Consider the following 5,392-nt stretch of genomic DNA (forward strand, 5'->3'; position numbering starts at 1 on the left):
GATATAAGAACTGAAGAGTGCAGCATCCTTTTGATAAATCATTATTTTGCACAGTCCGGCTGATATTTAACAAGTCCAGAAATCGGTGTGGCGATACCGGCCTTGGTGACAACAGATACTGACTTCTCAGATTCCCATTCATACCCGCATAACCTGCTACTTCCTCCAGTGTGGGTGTAAGCTCAAAATCTGCAAAGCGAAATACATTTCGGGTCGGGTCCCAAAATGGTATCAAAGCCTCGATGACATCCGTCCTTGTCTTGACATTTAGTAGACTGATGAGACCCCCCAAGACTCTGAACACTATTTCTTTGCTGCTTTTTCCCAAATCGTCCCACCACATATGGAGCTGGAGAGGGAGCTCGCTAAAGACAGTGAAGGGTTTGTTTTCACTTGTGCTCATCCTACACATTTATTAAGGTGATTTAAACAAAAGCAAAAAATTATTTGACTCAAAAAAAATTATTTGACTATATTTTCAGAAAGAAAGATCCGATTTTCCGAACACGGCCTTTCAGCACTTCGGGAATGAAGATTTTAAGGCTGTGAGGGTCAACCGATCAAAACTCTAAAGGATGATCAAAAGTTGCCGTTTATGCAAAGTCAGCCTTCCGGCGTCCCTTTCGGGAACATTTGGCTATTTTTGACAAAAACAGCATTACTTGATTTATTTAAGACTCTTTTCTTATTTTTCCAAAATAGTAACCCGACATTGAGAACACAGCCTTACAGAGCCTCGGGGACGAGGATTCTAAGGCTGTGTGGGCTAATTCGGGCATTGGTATTTTCAAAACTAGTGATTAACTCTCTTAACCCTCTACACTGCTATTTCTCTTCTTTTTTTTCATTTTTTTTTTCATTTTTCCCAATATTTAAAAGTCGTTCAGCATGCGAGTCCGAAGCATATAAATGCACATGTAGCAAGTAAGATGCATCATGATGGTCGGTACACCTGTCCTAGACAGACCCAACCCCTGTGTTGAGTTTCCAAAGTCAAATGCACATGATGCAAACAAACGTTCCTACTAGGGATCCGGCATGTGGTTTTATCATACTAGGTTTAAAACCTGAGTGTATTGTTCTAAACCTGGCTTACCCGAGCGGACAACTCGAGCCGAGGAAGAGGCAGCGTACCGGGAATACAGAAGCTTCACCGGCTTAGCAACTTATCCGAACCTCGTTCTAAAAAATGGGATTGACTCTAAACAGAAAAGAAGTCACACGAAGTGCACCCTTCTTCATGATTTACAAGACTCAGAGAGAAGATGGGTTTCGTAACAATTTATATACAATTCACAGAACAACAAAGCGGTAAAAGCAACATTTAGCACATTAGATGAAAAAAATGTAATAAAATCAGATAATAAATAAAGCCAATATAACAATTATTCCAAGCTCAAATTTCTAACCCTGAACCAGTGGTTCTGGGTTAATGTCCCCAGCAGAGTCGCCAGAGCTGTCACACCTCCTTTTTCACCTATACCCCGGGGAGGGTATAATAAAGGGAGTTTTTTCCAATTTAAGTGACAATCGAAACGGGATTATTTTAATTAAAATTCAGAGTCGCCACTTGGGATAATTAATGGTGTCCCAAGTCACCGGTTCAAATCTCGAATCGAGGAAAAGATTGACTCTGTATTACAGTCTACGAACACATAAATCCGGGTAAGGAATTCTGTTAACCCGGGAGAAGGTGTTAGGCATTCCCGAGTTCCGTGATTCTAGCACGGTCGCTCAACTGTTATAATTGTCCTATTATCTGATTTTAGTACATGTTTAAACCTATGTGCAAATTTTAACTTAAACCGCTTTTCTTTATTTAATTTTTTAAGAAAAATTCAACGTCATCTAAAACACGTCTTGAACCCCGTCACATAAATGCACCCGCGGTCCGTGACGTATTTTATCCAACATTGTTGAGATTTAGATTTGGGTCACATAAATGCGCACCCGAGTTTAGGAAGATAAATTATTAAAATAACGCGCCTAAAGCAACTACGCACTTTCAAATTTGTGAGGGTCATGGAAAATTCAACTAATGGCACGCCTCGATTTCTAAAGGATTAAAATTAGTTATATGCGGGCTATGGATTATGAACAAAATATATTGTGGAAAACCATCTTCAATAGGAGAACTATTGTGGATACATCTGCGGTACATTACTGCTAAAGTAAACATTTGCTCCAATATGTGCAGAAAACAAGCATATCAAAATTGTTTGACATAGGTTCAGGTGAAACCAAAATAGAAGAGATCAAAAGGTATTAAATTCTTTATTGACAAAATATCGTGAGAATATTCATAGGATTTAATAATATGAAACATGGCCATTTCACAAGTAGATATACGATACAACACATCATTCAGGCATCTTTAAAGTTAACCGCTAATATAATAAATAAAGGCACTAATTTGATAACTACATACAACACATCGTTAAAACACATCTAAAGGACACAATGATATAAATAGCAATACTTTTCAACTTTAGCTAACAATTTCCATAGCTTTTGTTGTTTACTTTCTAAATAGTGAGTTTTAAATTCAAAGGGAAATCATGTACTTCTTCAGCAACCTTCAAATAAATCAAAAGGCCTTCAACTTAAACTCACGTTTCCAACTAACCAAAGATAATAAAATATTTTACGTCAAACAAATACAGGGATGCAAAATCGACAATAACCAAACTAGCTGAGAAGATCAACACTGATACAGTAGTACTATCAAAGTGCTAGAAAATAGGAGCTGACATTATCTTCCAAATTCAAACAAAACAACAGCGGCAAAGTCAAACAGGAACCGCAAGCAAAATCGAGACCTCGAACCGGAAACCTCAGAACTACGTTCTTCGACGACCTCGAAACTCGCCGGAATAGTTTTGGAAGTGGACTATTTGGGGCGTTTTATGGGGTGTTTTTCAGGTGGAGAAGATGAGCTCTCATGGCTCTTTCATGATGGATGTTAAGCTCTAGATGTAGAATTTTTAGGAGGAAGAAGACCCTCTTTTCGTTGGTTGTCCGTGTATATCTAGTGTATATCGAGAGTATCTCTAGTGTATATAGAATGTATACTGACTGTATATCGGGTGTATACCCCCTGTCTCCGTTAAGAAGAAGCCATCTTTTTTTCCTCTCTATCTTTTGAACTTCCCCCCTCTTCTTTCTCCAGCTCTCTAATCTCTAAATAGGCATCAAATTAGTGCATCTTCCATTACAAATTATACTTTTAACTTCTTTAACTACCACTAGTTAGTGTTATTATTTAATGTTCATTACTGTTAGTTTTACCCTACCAATATAGAAGCTTTCTAATTAGTTAGGTAAGACTCTTTTTTTATTTTTTTTAAATAAAACCTAAATTAATTTTTATCCCCAAATTATCTTAGAAAATTAAATTAATTAACCCTAATAATTATTACAACTAATTAAAAACCAAATTAAAAGAAACTTGCCAAAATTTGAAAATTAAAGAGTAAAATGTAACATGACTATTTTTTATGATCTTTTTCTATTTTTTCAACAACAACTTACTTAATTAATTTAAAAATGTAAAATAAAATCCAAAATGCATATGCAATATATATTTTTTTTTTTGTATTTTTTCATAATCTGAAATACTTCATAATGCATTTTAAAATAAGATAAAAATATTGCACAATACCAAAACTAATCCTAATTAATTAAACTAAATATAAACTATTTTTGTGTTTTCGAAATTATACAAAGATAAAAATAAGGTACTATTTTTTAAAATTGTTTTTTATGAAAAGTACATAAACTAAAATACTTGTTTGTAATTTTTATTTTTCTTGTAAGAAAATAAAATAAAAGAGTTAAAATGAGTTGAAATAGCTATATTAGGCCTAAATTAAATATTTACGTGCTAAAAATATAAAATTTTTGGGGAAGGTCAAAAATCACATGTCTACAAAGGGCACTAAGTGATGACTGGCCTTGATGAGAACCATGAAAACCATGACCCGATGACGCCCCACGATAACCTGGGCGAGCTGGTTGAGCATGCCTGAATGGATGGCCTCTGCCATGCTGAAACTAACCTCTCGACGGAGCACCACCATAACTACCAAATCCTCGAGGCCTATTGGCCTCCCTCTCATCTCGCTCCTGGCGACGAACTGACTCAATCTCACGAGCAATGTCTACAACCTCCGCAAAAGTAGCACCAATCACCCTCTCCCTGGTCATGAGAATACGAAGCTTATATGTATGGCCATCAACAAACCTCCTGATCCTCTCTCTATCTGTCGGAACCAACCAAATAGCACGACGAGCTAACTCTGAGAACCTCATCTCATACTGCGACACAGTCATCTCTCCCTGACGCAACCACTCGAACTACCTGTGCAGCTCCTCTCTACGAGACTACGGCACATACTTCTCCAAAAAGAGAATGGAGAACTGCTGCTAGGTAAGGGGTGATGCACCAATAGTCCTACACCTCTCAAAAGCCACCCACCAAGTGAAGGCAGCTCCAGAAAACTGAAAAGTAGTGAAAGCGACCCCGCTTGTCTCCAGAATACCCGTTGTGCGAAGAATCCTCTGACACTTGTCCAAGAAACCATGGGCATCCTCGCCCTCTGCACCACTGAAGGTCGGAGGCTGAATCTACCAAACCTCTCCAACCTACGCTACTCGTCCTCTGGCATGGCAGTAGCTACATAGTCCTGAGCAGCTGCAACCGGCTGGGCTGGATGTGCCCCCGATGTTTGAAGTCCCTGCACGATATGCTCAGGTGTGCGAGCGGCGGGAGTCTGAGTGCCTCCCCCGGCTTGAGAAGTAGCTGCAACTGTAGTAATTGAGACCGCCTGAGCTAGGCCAGTGAAAACTGATAGAATCTGAGCCAAGGGGCTAAAGACCCGAAATCACAATGGGCACAGGTGGTGCCTGAGTTGGTGTTGTTGAAGCGTCCACAACTGGGACCTGATCCTGAACTGGGGCGGCTGGTGGATCTGCAGGTGTTGTCCTAGCTGCTGTGCGGGCTACACCCTTGCCCCTACCGCGACCTCGACCTGCGTCCTCGACCTCTAGTGGCCACAGCTGGTGGTACTGGTAGTCGTCCATCCTGATCGGTAGCACGTGTCCTCACCATCTATAAGAGTATAGAATAACAAAAGTTTAGTACATGGATCAACAGATTCGCACGACAAGAATTTCAAGAATATGAAGTTTTTCCTAAAGGTTCTGCAGCCTCTCGAGGATAAATACAGACATCTCTGTACTGATCCGCGAGACTCCATTAAACCTGCTTATGACTCGTGAGACCTATGTAACCTAGGCTCTGATACCAACTTGTCACAACCCTAAACCCGGACCCTGTCGTGATGGCGCCTATCGTGAAGACAAGGCCAACCGACACACTCCTAAATTCATT

Source organism: Nicotiana tabacum, chromosome 16 (genome assembly GCF_000715075.1).
Source record: "Nicotiana tabacum cultivar K326 chromosome 16, ASM71507v2, whole genome shotgun sequence".
Taxonomy (NCBI): Eukaryota; Viridiplantae; Streptophyta; class Magnoliopsida; order Solanales; family Solanaceae; genus Nicotiana; species Nicotiana tabacum.